The following is a 17,999-nucleotide window of genomic DNA, read 5'->3' on the forward strand; positions in this document are numbered from 1 at the left end:
GGCTGGAGTGTGCATTAAAATGCATATATTAGTGTAAATAACATAGAGAAGTGCACTGTATTAGAGGCGATTGCTTTGCAAAAATGTCTTTAGGCAAAACTGCATACCAAGGATGTGAAGAAATTCGCACTAAAATGCTGATGAATTTTCATGTCTTAAAAAAAAATGCAAACTGATACGGAAATGAGGAGAACTCACCTTAATATTGTGAAAATGAGAAACAGAGAAACCTAAATTAACAGATTCACTCATGCATAGAAGGGTGCCATTGTGTTTTCACCGAAGTGGGGGTGGGGGAATAGCAAAAACCTAAAATGTTTTCTTCTTTCTCTTTTTCTTTTTTTGTTTCAGTCCCACATATGTGAGTCAGAAAGCAATTTTCTGTCCCTACAAAATGGCAGGCACAGACGCGAAATGTTATTTAAGACTTCAACCTCTGCTCATCCATTAACTTCTGTTATGAATCCAGATGTTTTCTGTTATCTGGTCCTTGTCAAAAGCCAACTGAAAACATACCAAAATATGCTTCTAGCCACACCTGTGCAACTGGGCTCCCCCTCCCCCTCCCCCCGCTCTTCTACCCCAGCAGCTATTTAATCTATTCGTTTCACAAGTTACATATATCACTTGATCGTAATAAAAGGACAAAGTGGATTGCATTAATAATACAATCCTAGGCATGTGTAATGCTCACTGTGTTCAACAGGGCTTACTCCCTAGTAAGTCTGTTTAGGATTGCAGCCTAAGGTCCAAAAAAAGGTTAAAACTATATCTCTATTCAGGCATTCCAATAACTTATTGATTGCTGATCTGTATGTGGAGTAAGGGCCAGTATGTCGCAAGAGCTTAGAAGGATACAGGGCCTGATCTGCAGTCAGAGGCACATGGTGCTACTGCAGGATCCCTGTTAGTGCTGGGCTAGTCAATCTGTGTCAGGGTACTGGTCTCACTGCAATAGTGTCCCCAAATGAAGGTGGGTTTTCACTGAACAAACTGGGTTGCATTGGCAAAGTTTTGAATTTCACAGAACTCTTGCTTAGATGGAATAAAAAGCTTTCCATTCTGTCTAAGAAAGAAAACTGTCAAATACCCTAAACCAGCTCATTCTGTTTTAAACCATCAGACCTTCAGGACCAACTCCTAGGGAAGACCAGATGCTTTTTCACTTCACCATTCACTGTGAATCAATGCAGTTTTATCCCAAAGCATTTTCAAGATCTCTGTTTTGCTCCCTTAGTTTACAAGGGTTAATTCTGCAGCTATTACATAGACAAATTCAATTGAAAGTCTCAGGGAACATGGTATATGTGCTCTGATTATGAATTCTGCCCTGCATGTTAGAATCACTCCCCCCCTTTTTTTTTTTTGTCCTTTACTGTGGTTACAGTTGTGGGGGTTCATGGGCAAGCAGAAAAATTAGGAGATCCCAAAATACGCTTTCAGTGTCTGAGTTTCCATGCACAAATTCTTGCACGACTTGGCAGGTAAGCAGTATATATACAGTGCATAATTCTATCCAATTGGTACATGCCGTTTTATTGGTGCATGAAAGTTGACAGTATACCCAGCTGTAATTTTGCTCATTTATTTTTCCCATTTGAGTAATGCTTTTAGGCGTGTAGCATTCCAAGGCAGTTTCTAAAATGTGAAACAATTGTCTCAATAAAGATTTATATGGTACAGCCAAAGAACACTGTTTCGTAACCGCAGTTTAAAGAAAAGCCATACAGACGTATCCGTCAGATCAAGCATCATAAAATGTTTGGGTGAAAAGAAACGTATTCACTTCAAACTAAAAGGGTAACAGAAACGGCAGCCAGGTGAACTTTGCTGGAGGAGCAAGTTCTGTTATGGCAGGGTGCCATAAGAAAAAGGACTATATTTCGTGCCATCCCCACCTCATCACAGCAACCCACAGAAGGGTCTCTTACCCATGATCAGGCTGATATAGAAAGAGATTGGCTTTGTGGCATCTGTCATGAGTCTTGTAGGATTTTTAAAGTTCAAACCAGCATTCCAAATTAGGCCAAGAAACAGACTGGGAGCCAGTGGAGCTCTTTGAAAATGGGTAACATGTGTTCCACTTGCCTATCTGCCATATTTTGTATTAACTGTGCAGAGACCTACCTAGGGTCCCTTGCACCCTCGGCAAGGAGCTGTATTGCCCCCTTCCCCCCCCCAAAAAAAAATCACTTTACCCCACAATAGCCACATTAGAAATTACTACATTTTATGTGACCCAAGTACTCAAAGAGTCTAAAGTGAGGGTAAGGCGAGGAAGATGGAAGGGGAAAAAATCACATGCCTTTGTGCTGCAGTGCGAGGACAATAAGTTTCTCCTCCTTTTGATCTTTCTGTAACACCGTCACTACAAACATATATGTCCATGCGCTCCATAGTCTCCAATGGTCTACCTTCATACTGCCTTGCCATTTCTCCTACAGCTCAGCTCCCAGCTCCTGTCTAAACTCACAACCTTACACAGATAACTAGAGGCAAATTTCTGGGGTGATTATTTCAGTGTGGGGGAGGCCTGCACACCTGGCAGGGTCCGGTATCACCAATCCCTAGGTGTGCCTCTGTAACAGTGGGTTGTCACCCGCTAAGTTATATTCACAGTAGACCTACTGAAATTAATTGGCCCATGTTAGTCATGCCCATTAATTTCAGTGGGTATATTCTGAGTAGAACCAGCATTGGATAGAACTCAAGCATAGCTCCACCAATTTTTATTTTTAAAGTATTACAATAGTCCAAAATGGGCATTGCTTTCCTAGGCGCTAGTTTTCCTGCATATCTGCAAATTCAGTGTATGCATAGATAGTAAAAAGAAATGGGAAAGGGAACAGCATTAACAGCCTATCAAACCTCAAATATGCAAGAAGTATACAGTGATGAACTATACCAGTTGGTAAAGAAAATGTATCTCCTACATGAAAGTGCACAAAGAGAACCTTTCCGATTGCACAGTGCAGCAAAAACATCTTGGCCCATTGCCTGACTGTAACTACCTGGCTCTTGCACAACCTGTTATTGGTCAAACTAGGCTACCTAATGATATTCACATGACAAACTTAAAACAAGTGTGAACTACGGTTTGAGGGGCTTTTTTGGACTGCACAATCAACTTTTGCAATTCCTGGCCATCAAACGTGACATTTGTTCAAGAGGAGAAATATGTTTTCAGAAGGGCTAGGCAAATTAATGGAAGGTCTATTCCTCAAATAAAGAATGTTGTTGCTGTTGTTGTTTCTATATCACCTTTCATCTGAGGATTACAGGGTGGTTTACAATACAGAAACAGAAAAATACATAAAATAGTAACAAACGAAACAATAATGTCCCCCACCCCCAGTTTAAAAGACCATAGATTGTTTAATTAGCCAAAGCCACGAGAGAAGAGGAATGTTTTTGCCTGGTGCCTAAAGATATGCAACAAAGGTGCCAGGCGAGCCTCCCTGGGGAGAGCATCCCACAAATGGGAGCCACCACAGAAAAGGCCTGTTCTCATCTTGCTGCCCTCTGGAACTCTTATGGAGAAGCCACACAAAGAAGGGCCTCAGATGATGATCTCAGGGTCTGGGTTGGTTCATACAGGGAGTGGCAGTCCTTCAATTAATAAGGTATTACTGTCCTGAGCAGTTTAAGGCTTTATAGGACAAAACCAGAACTTTTAATTGGGCCTGGAAACTAATTGGCAGCCAATGCAATTGGGCCAGGATTGGTGTTATATGCTCAAACCACCTTACGCAGGTGAGCAACCTGGCGACCAAAGCAGTTTCTGTGCCAAAACCAAGCCTAGAGCATCAGTTTCCTCCAAGAGCATCAGTTTCCTCCTGGATCTGGTCCACAATCCAATATTACCATCTACTGAAAGACAGAAATACTACTTATGCTATTAAATCTCTGAAAGCCTTCAGATTGGGCCACTATGGGTCACTTAAGTTGATTCGTGATTTTCAAACTTTCTACCTTTCCACATTGACTCCTCCCTCATCTCTTGAGAAGCCATATCTTCCATAGAGCAACAATGAATTCCAGAGTGCAGACTCAAGTCATGTGGGGCACTTCCCAAAGTTAGTGGGCCTCACCGTAGCCCAACACAAACACAATGCACAACCTAGACTTTGCACAACCCCAGACTTTCCTCTGGCAACAGACTGCAGGGAAGGTAATGGTGAGGACGCTCGTTTTTGGAGAAACCCATGCATCATTACTAATCTGAGGAATCCCTGAGAAGCTTCCAAGGAACCCCATGGCTTTCCTAGAAAATGGACTGAAAACCACTGGGCTAGATGTCTTAGAATCTTTAATAACTCTTATACATCTCCATGGGATGGAAAGCCACAGCCAGTTGTGGTTTTTCAGCACACGTACATACCGTGAAATGTACACACATGCAGCTTTGATTACTGTTGATGATGGTATGACCAGAGAATCAGAGGAATTTTCTGATTCAGACATTTGATGATCAGCTTGTTTAACTCAAGCAATGCTCCTTTTAGATACAACGACTAAAGTAAAATTTCAGCTTGTGGTGAGATATCGTGATTTTCTTGAAGCAAGCGAGAACTCTATGAGTCCTATACTGTGATTTCAACTACATTCTGAGACTGTTTCAGTTCCTCCTGAAGCAAACAACATACCTTCATGACGAGCTTATAAAATTAAAAAAAGGAACTATTAAAATGCATGGCATGATCCAGCAACATTTACAGCACACACTCCTGATGGTTATGTTCAGAATACAGACAAATATCTCCCATTCAGATAATTGGGGCTTAACTTCCACTGGATTGTACTTGCAGCGTTAGTTCGTGGTTATTTTTAAACATTGGTAATGATACTGCCATTTTAATAATTCCAGCTCTTTTACTCAATTTTTAGATGGCAGTGTTGTGGTGAAAACTATTTTAAAGTATTATGATTTGCATCTTCTAGTTATTTGTCACATCTAGAACATGCCTGTAGATTATTGCACAGCACAGCAAGAAAGTACTGCATACATTTCAGTGTATGCAGTTATAAATTACATATCACAGCCACTTTTCTCCAGCCACACTCACCCTACAGTTAACAATGACAAGGAATCAAGCATGCTATAATTTGCTCCCTCCCTCCCTTATAATGCCTGTGGGGTTTTTTTCTCTCTCTCTCATATCCAGTGAGAATAAGCAGTGTTTGCCTGCGTGCAGGATGACACTAAGGATGCCTGAAGAACCCGATTGTTGTGAATTCTGATACCAACTGATTCACAACCTCCCAGAACCCAAATTACCCAAGGCTTTTCACACTTTCCAAATGTTCTAACACAGGTGTTGGTGCAAAATAAAACTATCGAAATGTTTTTGAAGTGTGGGTTTTCAAAGAAAGTACATTTAGCAATTTGTGATTTGGAAGGAAATGCATTTAGAAACACACCTTTTGAGGGAAAGCAAATATGTTAAAGTTTTGTGAATTTTCAAGCACGTTTTGTTTTAAATGCACCGAATGTGAATGAATGCATAGCAGACACCCTAGATAACCATGCCTTCTTGGGCACCACCTCATTCTAGAAAAAGGACTCCACCTACATCCTCCACACACAGACACATAAAAACAGTTAACATAGCAATTCTAGTCCAACCCATATACATCAAATATTCCTAATTATTTCAGCTCTGGCTAGCGAGGATGCAAGACAAAGGCGAGATTGATGTAGTATGTCTCACAATGGTTCTACTGATTTCTCCACTGGCCTTTCCTCTGCACATGGTCAATTAGAATTGAAAATCCTGTGCTGATTTCATTCTCTGGAATTTTTAAGCAGGTCAGGAAGAAAGATGTTATTGAAAGGAAAACTCTCATCTAAATAAGAAAAGAGCACGTGGCCATCTGGTTCAGTTCTAGCGTACAGAAAAGTCGTTGAAACTCAGACTCTCTCTCTCTCCACCACCCCTCCCCACCCGCCTCTCTTTCTGTGCAACAGTATGCCAAGGAATCAAAGAGGAGTATGTTTACATTTAGGTTCCCTTCACATATTTTTATCTCCAAAAATGCTCTGTGCAGCTCGTTTCCTTTCTATAGATGCATATGTTCGCTTACTCATGTCCTGTGCTTAGCAAGATTTGTAGGCTCAGTTGCCAGCAACAGGCTTGATAAAGGTAGGGGCAATCCAAGCAGTCCTTTTAACGTTCTAAGAATGTCTCTGATATAATTTTTTCCTCAAGGCTGTAAGGGCGGCTTCACGTAGTAAGCCTTTCCTACATGGAAAGGGCTACTGCACTGGAAACAGCATGAAATCTGGGTGTAGACCATAACACATTTGACCTTAAGTAGGCACCCTGGAAAGCCACAACTCACGCTATGCTAAACTTTCATTTCTGACATGGGAAAGTTTATACCCCATTAAATGAGGTACAAACATTTCTGGGTTCCTGACAGATGTACTGACCCATTTCTTTTTCCTTTCTGCTGTCCTGCCTCCCCTTCTGCATTACCAGATGCTTTACAAAATGCATAATGTAGATTTCTACCTTTGCACTTACGTGCTGCCCATGTGTCAATTTATTTTTGGATGAACGAAACCAGGTTACCTCCTGATCCACAGTCCAGCTATTTACAATATTTGGAATTCTATGCCTCCTCTGCTGCCACTGCCCTTTTCTGACTGCATGGTCACAATAACATAAATCTGGCAGTTCGCTAATTGGGGCGGGGGTTATTTGTATATGGACGAAGTTAAAAAAAACAACCTGCTGGAAATACAAGAGTAGTGATGGACAAAAGTGGACGGAAATTAAACAGAACAATGTGTATTGTCTAAGTCTAAGTGTATACTTAATGTGCAAATTATTTTGGAAATGTGCACAAGCCATTTGTGTAAGTGTGCAGGCATTTGTAAGCATTTTGAAATTTATCCCCAATTACTACTGTTCCTTTTCTTTTACCAAATGCAGCCAGACAGGCTGCAAGCTACAGGGGAAGACTAGCTAAGGAGGAGCTTTTCTCCTTGGTGACTTTACCATTAAGGTGATTTACACACAATTTTTTTTAAAAAAATACAGAGGGTATAGGGTTAGTAAGCACCTTCCCTACCCCACACCCCATCAACTTATCCCAGCCACACAATATTCCGTCTGTAAATTTCATAGCTACAAATTAACTACACGCAACTAAGCATCACACGACACTGGACAGCATGTTTATGAATCAAAGTTTCGTAACATTTTTTCCACCGAAATTTGGGGTGCTGAGATCAGACCATATCCTAAAGGCTTGCCAAATTATCTCCTCCACCACACTTTGGCATAGCACACCACAAATGTGAATGGTTCCAAAACCTACAGATCTGCAGGTGGCTGGCCACAGACCATTACCACTAGTCAAGGCACAGGGAGCAAGTTCGCTACAGACACATCAGCTACAGTCCCACTGAAACAGCAGCTGTAACACTGAAGCACTGCAATAAGAAGTGCTTCTTTAATGATCTGCATCCCCCTTGATGGCTCCTACAACCAGGCAGAACACCAAGTGGAAGCATTGTTCAAATTCTAATTATTTCCAATAACCATGATTTCTACTCCAGCTTGTTACAAAAGCCGATCTGTTAAAAAAGGTGTTATTGCTAGGTTCATTCAGAGGTGACGGTTATAGGGAAAGGGTGCGGTGCTGAGTGTATTTCTTGCATCGATTTACAGATGTTGGTGGCAACGCTGGAAGCAGTGGGGGGTTGAAGAAGGCATGCAGCAACGACCTTTGTTTCCTGCACATGCAACCCTGTCCTTTTTGGAAGGCTCAGAATGGCTCCTGTCCTTGGGTTCTCCTTCTGGCACTTCTGGCATCTATTCTTTGCATGCAGTCACCTAAATGATGTACCCTGTTCGCTACAGTCTGGAAGCGAAGATGGAGACGAAGACATTCCGGTAGTGGAAGTAGGAGGTCCTGCTTCAGCAATGGTTGCCTAATTAGCACCATGTGAGAATACCCAACGCGTAATTTGAGAAGATGTGGGTAAGGGCTGATGCAAACTTCATGCAGTAATTAGAGCAGTCAATGCCTTGAATATATAAATCAGGACATGTATTTAAAGTAGTGCTGGATGCATGGTATTGAGTCATGCTGAATTTGCTATTCCCAGTATAGGTCTACTGCTTGTTCCTGTGCAAAGGCAAATCTTAGAATTTATGGTCCTGTTTCTATGAACACTGGTTTCGTCCATAGAAGAAACGAGCTTGCTGCATAATGTCTGAATGGGTTCTTCTAGCCAAGGAATAGGAGAGGCTGATCAGTAGAGGGAAACTCAACTGCAGGTATGTATGTGTAAGTGCGCGGACATGTGTGTGCACCTAGATAGATAGGGCACAGGTGTACAACGCTGGATTCTTCAGCAGACTGTGAATATACATTTTCACAGTTATTTTGGAAATACAGAAGAACCAGATTTCTGAATCAGGCGCCACAATGTCACACCATAAATTTAAAGAACCATTCTGGGCTAGTGGTAATAACAAACGAACTCTCGAAATTATCCACTCTGTCTGTGGACAGAGAAATTGGTGGTGGGTGGGTGTTTTCACCAAATTGCTTATGGGAGAGGAGAAATTATTCAACAATTAACATATAGGAATATAGGAAGGTGCTTTCTACCAAATCAGACCATTGGTCCATGAAGTTCCTTATTGTCTGACTGGCAACAACTTGCGAGGGTTTCAGATGGGGAAATTCCCAACCTTATGAGGACCTACCAGAGACTGAAGCTGGGATTTTCTACATGCAAATCATACGCTCCACCACTGAGTTACAGCTCTTCCCCTTTCTTGGGGAGACCATTTGCACTGGCAATAACACGGCTTCCTTCTTTTCTCCCTAAGGTTCTTTTTGTTGTTGCTGCTGCTGCTGCTGCCATCTTATTGCAACACGGGTGCAAAAACTGTGCCGGCAACCCAGCCACCATTTTTGCATCCTCCACAATGCCCTAGACCAAGCGCCATTCCAGGACATGGTGTGTGTGTGTGTGTGTGTGTGTGTGTGTGTGTGTGGAGAATGACGACTGCCACACACACACACAAAATGAATAAGAGAGAATATCTTGATTTTTGATACGCCTTCAGAATGAACTTACACAACTGTGCAACAAACTATTTATCAGATGTAGCTACTGTTCAGAAGATTATACCAAGTATCAGTATCGTAATGAATCCCACTTAAAAGTGGGCGAACTGTACAGCAAGGGTGTTTGATCCTGGATAAACTTAATTCAGTTGCAGGTTCCCATTTCCAAAGGCTAGAGCAGCAGTCCTGTAACTAAAAGTTTAAAAACTTTTTGTACTAATGAATGTATATTGACTCAGAAGTGGGGATGAAGCTGTACATTGTGTATGTTTCTGACCGTGATTCTTCTTCTTTTTTCTTCCCTTTTTACATATTTATTTTGTTTTACAAAGCCACAAAGGATGTGATTTGAAACACAAGTGGATTTTTGAGCCCTCTCCCTTTCCACCATTACTCCGCTGAAATCAACTGAAATCCAGCTGTTTTCACCCCAATGAAGAAACTGTATGAGTGCCCATATAATTTCCATTGGGGAACTCAAAACAGCGAACAGTCAGTTTTCAACCTTTCTCTTCACACTTTGAAGGAGACCAGTACTGTACATTTTTTTTAATAAATCGCAAGATCACTTACCGCCATTGAAGGCTGTTATTGCCCATTGTGGTGAAGTTCTGGTCATTTACAGGTAAGATTTGAAGTAACACACTGGGATTATGAAATCTCTTTAAGTAAGTATTGAATATATATTAACATCTGTTGGTGCATTAAATAGGTAGAAATCAGGGATAAATGCATCTTTGGAGATGCTGTAACCTCTCTAGTTATTTGAAGTAATTAAAAAAACTGCTTTAAGAGGTAAGTAAACTAAATAAATGACAGTGATAATGAAAACAGAGCACATTAAGAACACTAGAATGAATGTGTTTTCATGAACAACCTTTCAATTCCTTACCCACTCACGTTGGAAAAAACCCTATTGGGCTTAATGGGACTTAATTTTAAGTATTTCAATACACACTTACAAGGAAGTAAGTCCATTTGAACTCTAGGTATACATTTAGTATAGTGCTGTTACATACTGAGAACTTAGAATGCTGGAATTCCACTACCCTATCAGAACTAAGTATGGAGTTTTAAATGTTGTTTTGTTGTATGGATGGTATTTTCATACACATGCAATAGTCTGCATTACAGTGCAGATGGACAACATTATAGGTCTCCTCTTTAAATAGAAATTTTAAGGAAATGTTTTGTTACACTATATCAGTTAACATGTTACTCAAGTTACTTTGCCATATGTGTGCAGACAATGTTTCCATTGAAATTATTTAGAGAATGCCATTACTCACGCCCCCTGCCCAACACACATACTTTCTCTCATAAAAATGGCTTCAGTGGGTCAGGGGAACTTTTAGAAAGAAAGTTACTAGTTGAATGCACCACTGAAAACAAAAACAAATTAATAGAAAATCAATTTACTCATTAGAGTAAACCTAAAGCACTTCACAAAATTACAGATGTATCTTTTTTAAAAAAAAACCCAACAACAATACTTTATTTGCATTCCTCCCTCACTGCATAGGTTTCACTCTCAATAACAGTGTTTGCTATAAATGTATTATAATGGCCATATCCATTTCTATATTGCATGGCTGGGCACAGAATACTGGTTGGTATGTGAAAACTAGCTTTGAACGAGAGATGCGTGACCTTCCCACCCTTTCACATAAGAGATTTCACTAATATTATTTTAAAATGACATCAACGTTCTCTTTAACTGGCCAAATTTCAGGCAAAAGTTGCTGTTGTTTTCAAACATCATTAGTGAAATTTATCAGGTGAAGAGGCAGCAAGGTCACAACACATCCCTATTCAAAGGCAGTTTCATTGCTTTTGCACCAGGTTTCCATAACCTGGCACATTTTTGGCTGGTAAAAGCAGTTCTACACCAACCAGTACTCTGCGCTAAGCTATGCCATAAAAGAATCAACCCGCACATATATGGCCATTATAATGCATTCATAACAAACACTTACCATCCAAAAGCCGCAGGAAATATTTTCCTAATCTTTATCAACATTTTGTTAACTTCCTGCAAAACTCATACCTATGCATCACCTGTTCAAGATCATCCAAAACAGCTCTGAATTTGGTTTCAGGCAAAATTTCCTAGTGACTCGACTCTAAATATTTCTTGTCTTTAAGGCTACAGTCCTGTATGTACTTACCTGGGAGTAAGCCATTGAACTGCACATCATCAGACTTACTTCCAAGTAAACAAATGTAGAATTGCACAGTTACTCATCTCCTTTTAAGTAATTCACAGGCCACATCGAAATTTTAAGTGCAGCTCTAAAGGTATAAGCACCTCAGTGTTTCACCCCAAAGTCCAACTTTATGAAAGTGTTGTTTCTCAAAACCATGCAATAGCTGCCTAACAAGGGGGATAACAGCAAAGTAAATGACTTGATGCTTCTTACAAATGGGTTATTGAATTACCTTGGAATGTTTATGTATGTTCGTCTAAACGCAGTAATCTTTTTTTTTTAAAGGGGGGGAGAAGCACCATGCAAGACACATGTGTGCAATGCCTTTCTATACACTCCACACTTTCTAAAAATAATACCTGTGGGAACTGTCACATAACTGTCATAGTATATGAAATTCACAGCACATGAACGCTAAAGTAAACTGTGAGCTTGACAAAACTGCAAAGAGGAGTAGATAGTGGTGCTTGCAAATGCATTGCGAGGGACAGAGAGAAAATACGTGTCAAAACGAGTCCTCGCCTGGCTAGAGAAAGGGGATATTGTTTGCTTGGGTCTTGCCACGGTGTGAGGAGCAAGACTCTCACCCTTCTTCTGCATGCAGTTGAAGAATAAGCCTGGCGTGCATTGCGTGCAGGCTCCTTGATTGGAGAATGGGGAAGGGGGGGGGACCTGGCTGGAATCCAGACAGGCTGGAGTAAAGCGCTCTGTTGATCATTATGTCTGGCCTTCAGGTGTCTCAGCTCACAGTGGGCGGTGGTTGGGGGAGGTGTAGATAACAGTACGGCAGACAAAGAAGAGGAAAAAATAAAGACTGTTGCTTTGTGTGTGTGTTTAAAAAAGGTTATGAGATATTTTCACGCCGAGTCCTCCTTTTAGAAAATGCATTCCTTGGGTTCCTTTCCCAACAAACCACAGCAAGCGTAGGCTCTGCCCGCGAAGATTTATTTCCAACTGTAATTAGGAACGTCTGGAGTCTCACTAAACCATTTTCTTATTTTAATTGAAATTCATATTTCAAGGGGCGTTGTTTTGTTTCGCTGTGGGTGAACCTAGAAACAGTTTGCATGTCTCTCTCTGTGTTAGGTTTTGCTCTGCACTTTCTTACAGACCCTGCTTAGCTGGGTCTGAATCAGATTTCTATTGTCCTGCTCGCCCTCCCCTCCTCCCCTCCCCTCCGTCCCAAACCGCTCCCCTGTGAAGCTAGTTTCAGAATGCAACTTTCTCATAAAGGGTCGCATTTTTCTACTCTTTAGTGCCTGGTGAGAATTCTTTATGCGAGCATAAGCTGTAAATCAAAGTGCCTTGCTATACTCCGAGACTCTTGAATTCATTTTTCCCCCTTCTCGGGAGGAGGGGAGAAAAAGGGGGCAGAGAAGGAGAAGAAGAAGAAGAATAAAGAGCAGAAACTACACCCCCTTATGCTTTGTCTGTTGCTCCTGCTTGAGAACTCGTAAATCTCACGCAGCAAAAGCAACTTGAATCTCTCGTGGTGTGTGTGTGTGTGTGTGTGTGTGTGTGTGTAAAAAGCACTAGAGAAAGGCTCCTTATTATGAATGTCTTCTGATCGCCTTGTCTTCTCTTCCCTCTGATCTTGTGCTATGAAGAGAGTCCCACACCCCTTTCCCTTTTCTTCTTTTCTTCTTCTTCTTCCTTCTTCTTCTCCCAAGCCCGTTGGGAATTCAAGCAAATTCAAAATCAAAGGCGAGAGAATTCCAATGCGTGTCTATGTGTGTTGGGGTTTCTTTTTTGGGGGGTGGGGGGGAAGCAACCTCTCTGCCCTAGGTGCAATTAAATTATCCTAGGCAGGCAAAGAAATAAATAAATCGCTGGAAAGAGATTTATTTATTTATATGTCAAGAAAGAAAGAAAGAAAGACATTCTACTCGAAAGAGGGGGGGTGAGAGTGGAGTGGGGGGGGTCTCTTGCCCCACAGAACCTTGTCCAGAAGAACCTGCGAGGCGTTTTGTCCCCGAAGTGTCTCTGGGCGGCCTCATTATCATAACTGTCAGATGCCTGCAAAGTGTGGCGCGTCCTCCCCTCGCCAGCTGACTTGGCAAAGTTTGTCCCTCGCTTCCCCGACGCCCCACCCGGAGCGCCGCACCTCACTCAAGACCCCCCGAGAAAGGAAGACGCGGGAAATCAAGAAGGAGCCGAGCGTCCTCGTCGTCCGTCCTCCCCTCAGAGCCTCTTTCCTCGTCGCCGCCGTTCCCCCCCACCCAGCCAGCCAGCCACCCCACCTTCCCCCTCCTCGTTTTCCCTCACGAACAAAGCAGGACACTGTCTGTGATAAGCAGCGGCGTGGCTTCGCAGACTTTTGCCCTGAGGGAATAACTCTGCACATTTTATATATATATATATAATGAAGTTGAGGGCTTTCTCGGAAAATCGGCAGGCGACCCTCTCCCCCCCCCCCCCGCAAAGTCTTCTCCTCAGGAATGCCCCCACCTGCGCGCCAAAGGCGGGTCCGCCGAGAGTGAAGGGAAGCGTTTTTTGACACATGCCCGGGACCGAACCCGCCACTCGGAGAAGAAAGAAGGGGATGGGGGGGGGGGCGACGAGGGACGGGACTCACCGTTTCCCGCTGAAGCGAAGTCCCTCCGGCGTCGTCCGCGAGCTGGACGCGGCGTGAGAAGCATACCAAAGATGCAGAATTCCCAGGGGTTGGATGCGCTGGGGGGCCGGGGCAGGGGCTGTGTCGGGCCGGGCCGAAGAAGAAGAAGAAGAAACGGAAAGGAGGGCGGTGGTGGGAAAGTCTCCCTTGTCCAGCAGCTGCCGCCGCCGCCGCTGCGAACTGGGCGCTCCCCTTTGGCGCGCGCAGAGACATCCCACCGCCGGCGCGAGCTCGCCGACCTGAATTGAAGAACTAAATAGCGCCCGTGTGAAGAGACAGGGTGATGGTGATTGTTGGAGGTGGGCGGGCGGGCAGGCGGGGTGGGGTGGGGAGGGGAGGGGGGGTCTAAGCATCGTCACGTGAGGCGCGACGCGCTCCCCCATTGGCGGCGAAAGCATAACTTGGGCACCCCTTCGCCTTTCTCCGCTCGGCGAGAGTTGGGAGTGCGCGCGCCGAGGGAGAGCTCGTCTGTCTTGTCTGTCTGGGTCCTCCTCCTCCTCGCCGCCGCCGCCGCCACAGTCCGTGTGGAAGAATGACTGTAGGGTTTCCGAAAGGGACGGGATTAGTAGAGGCGCGAGGCGGCGAGCGTGAAGTCATTCTCCGGCTGAGGCGGGAGGGTGGGTGGGGATTGGGAGCCGGCAGGCCACCGCCCCTACACGCACACGGGGACACACATACACATACACCACGCGTGTGTGTGTATATTGTGTGGTGAGGAAAGCGAGCCCCGTCGAGGCGCGTTCGTAGCGCGCGCTTTCCACGCGCGGCTTCGTTTGGGGACTGAGGGGAAGTGTTTGAAGAAGAAAGAAAGAAAGAGGGGTGGAAAGAAAGAAAGAGAGAGAGAGAGAGAGAGAGAGAAAGAAAGAAAGAAAGAAAGAAAGAAAGAAAGAAAGAAAGAAAGAAAGAAAGAAAGAAAGAAGTTTCCGTTCAGGGTTCACTTAAGGATTTGGGGGTTTTGGTCGACACACCATGAACAAGGGCTTCGCTTCACGCTGAGGAATTTCTCCCTCAGAAGAGCGTCTGCGCGTTTCATAGCCTGTTGAACAAAAGGAATGCGCTTCCGCACTGTTCATATTTTCTCACTCCCTTTCAAAAAAAATAAAAAATCGTATCGTAGTGTAACTACCAATCGCTCAAACGTGTTTTTCCCCCTCCCAATGAATGGAAAGTACGTCCAACTTTGGGCTCCACTTTCTTTTAGGAAAGCTGGCAAACGTGGTCTCGACCTTTTTAACCAACTCAGTCTTTTGTCTTCCCTCTTTCCTCACACATGACCTGTTATCTTCCACATTTTCGCCCATATCTGCCTGGAATTTCACTTTGTCGCCTGTCTCTTTGTAGCACATTCGTTTCTGGCCACTGCAATCATAGAAACTATTATTTCCTTACCCTGAAAGAATTCCTTATACGTTTTGTATTGGCTGACAAGAAACAAGAAGAGTCTCGCTGAACTGCCTATGTATTTATCAACCATGAAATATTTTTTTCCAATATTCCTTTACACTTGGATAATAAACCACGAATTGATACTGGTTTTGACATGTGCTTCACATTTTCAACACACCACAAGGTAGCACTGATTAATTTTGTCATTCATTTGAAACTATTTTCTCTCATATTTACACAGTTTCTTTTCAAAGGTGTTTGCAGAACTCAAAAGGGATTCATTTCTGGGGCTCCCTTTATCATTGAGTTTTCATTATGTCAGAGAAACAGCCTTGGTTTTGCATTAACATGACATCCAGGAGACATAAATCCATCACATTAATTATGGCTTTGTATTAGCTACTGGCTAAAAACATTAGCCCCTTTTACTGGGTCACAGACGAAAGAGTATGTGTCATCTGACTACCTATGTAAAATTCAACCTCACCATTATTCTGCGTAGCACAAAAGTCTCATGGTTGGACAAACACAAATTCAATCCGCAAGAGGTTTGTAAAACATAATAATGGCATGATTGCAATACCGAAGCATTTATTAAGATGCTAATTGGGGCTGCAAATGGTATTCAGCTCCAGTTCAAAATCTGCCTGTCTCAATTTCTTATGCTGGCATTGACCGTAACTTGAAATAGCACATAGTCAAGTGTGGCCGCCTCAGATTAACTCTCGCCATAAATGCCAATAACTGGAAGCATTGAAAAGAGAGAGAGAGAAGGGATATGCTGCTGGAGGTGTCTCTTAAGTGAGGCACTTTGTTTATGAGGTGAGAGGTTGGGGTGGAAAGACTAGCAAGTGTAAAAGGAGCAGCTGTGGGGGCTGGGAAAGCAGAATAGGACAGCCACAAAAATCTGTTTTACACCAAGTCAGGCCATTAGTTCATCCAATTCAGTATTGCCTACACTGGCAGGCAGCTCTCCCAGTCCTACTTGGGGGTTGAATCTGGAACCTTCTACATGCAAAGTAAGGGCTCTAGCGCTGAGCAGCTGTCCTTCTCCATCTGCCAAAGCACCCACTTAATGCCCCCAATACAGTCAGTAGACTGAATTCCTCAGGGAAAGGAAAATGTCCTGAATTTAAGCCAGACCCAGGCGGAGAGCTAGTATTCTGTAGGCGCAGTAACTGGACAGCAGGGAAGTCCTTGGTTCAGCTCTCACCAACAGCTGAAATTGGGAGTTAGAATGTACAAGCTAAAGAACTTAAACAATGGAGAAATGCTTTAGGATCCACACATGAGATTCATTTAGATTTAAATCTGAGATTGATTCAGCAAAATATATATATGATATTTTGAGTATGTTGGACTCAACAATGTCTTCTGTGGAGGTGACAGCTGAGACAGCTCAGTTGGTAGAACATGAGACACTTGATTTCAAGATCATGGGTTTGAGCCCCAAAAGATTCCTGCATTGCTGGAGGTTGAACTAGATGACCCTTGGGGTCCCTTCCAACTCTATGATTCTATTCTATGATTCTCTACAATAAGGCGTTGTTTAACTCAGATATATGCTGGAGGTGAAATGCCTCCTTGACACTTGTCCTTATGATAATCTGCTCTTTGGTCTGAAGTTGTTGTCTGTATTAATATTGTCTTGGCAAATTCCTATATTCATGGACAGTCATGTACTTTTAAATGGCACACCTGTAGTATGGGGACAGGGCAACAAAAATGGATTTTTATTAGAAACTTATACTTGAAGCCTGGGAGGATAAATTCTCATCATCTATTATGCAATGGTCTGAAGGCATCATTGCCCTTGCCATATTTGAACATACGTACTTTATATAAAGTAAACAAGGGACGCGGGTGGCGCTGTGGGTAAAAGCCTCAGCGCCTAGGGCTTGCCGATCGAAAGGTCGGCAGTTCGAATCCCCGCGGCGGGGTGCGCTCCCGCTGCTCAGTCCCAGCGCCTGCCAACCTAGCAGTTTGAAAGCACCCCCGGGTGCAAGTAGATAAATAGGGACCACTTTCTAGTGGGAAGGTAAACGGCATTTCCGTGTGCAGCTCTGGCTCGCCAGAGCAGCGATGTCACGCTGGCCACGTGACCCGGAAGTGTCTCCGGACAGCGCTGGCCCCCGGCCCCTTGAGTGAGATGGGCGCACAACCCTAGAGTCTGGCAAGACTGGCCCGTACGGGCAGGGGTACCTTTACCTTTACCTTTACTTTATATAAGCATCAGCTTCATTTCGATAGCTACGTGGACATTAGGAAGGCATATCTGTATGTCTAAATTAAGAAGGATGTTTCTTGTATTGTGACTGTGAACTGATGGCTTTGTTTTGTTCTGTTGTTGTGTGTTTGTTTTCCATACTTTTGGGTTCCCCCCTTTTCCCTTTAATAATTTTGCAATAATAAATAAAAACCCAACCAGTAACATGCATTAGGTGGCCTTAGGCTGTTGTTTCCCTTGCACAAATACACACATCTGCAGCATGGGGTTAATAACTCTGACCTACTTTACAAGGTTGCTGGAAGGTTTACTGGGATAATGTACTGAAGCAATCTAAACACTCTGAATCACTATGTATTATTTATATTATTATTAAGAACCATAGAATGATAAGATTCCTCAGAAATGTGTGTTTTTGTCCAATGTGCAGATACTATACCACCTGCACATGAGCAGCTAGAAACATTATATG

The 17,999-nt window shown here is 43.2% G+C and overlaps 1 long non-coding RNA gene across 2 annotated transcripts in view; it reads right to left on the bottom strand.

The window, feature by feature from the left end:
* LOC114598660 (uncharacterized) overlaps positions 1-14,406 on the bottom strand; it is a 96,180-nt gene extending 81,774 nt beyond the window's left edge. Inside the window, exon 1 of one of the 2 annotated variants that reach the window (XR_013392854.1) lies at positions 13,876-14,406. This is a non-coding gene — a long non-coding RNA (uncharacterized LOC114598660). The remainder of the gene's footprint in view (positions 1-13,875) is intronic. The other variant, XR_003707102.2, reaches the window with a different exon arrangement.
* Between the last annotated feature and the right edge of the window lie 3,593 nt (positions 14,407-17,999).

The sequence above is a fragment of the Podarcis muralis genome, chromosome 5, assembly GCF_964188315.1.
Source record: "Podarcis muralis chromosome 5, rPodMur119.hap1.1, whole genome shotgun sequence".
Taxonomy (NCBI): Eukaryota; Metazoa; Chordata; class Lepidosauria; order Squamata; family Lacertidae; genus Podarcis; species Podarcis muralis.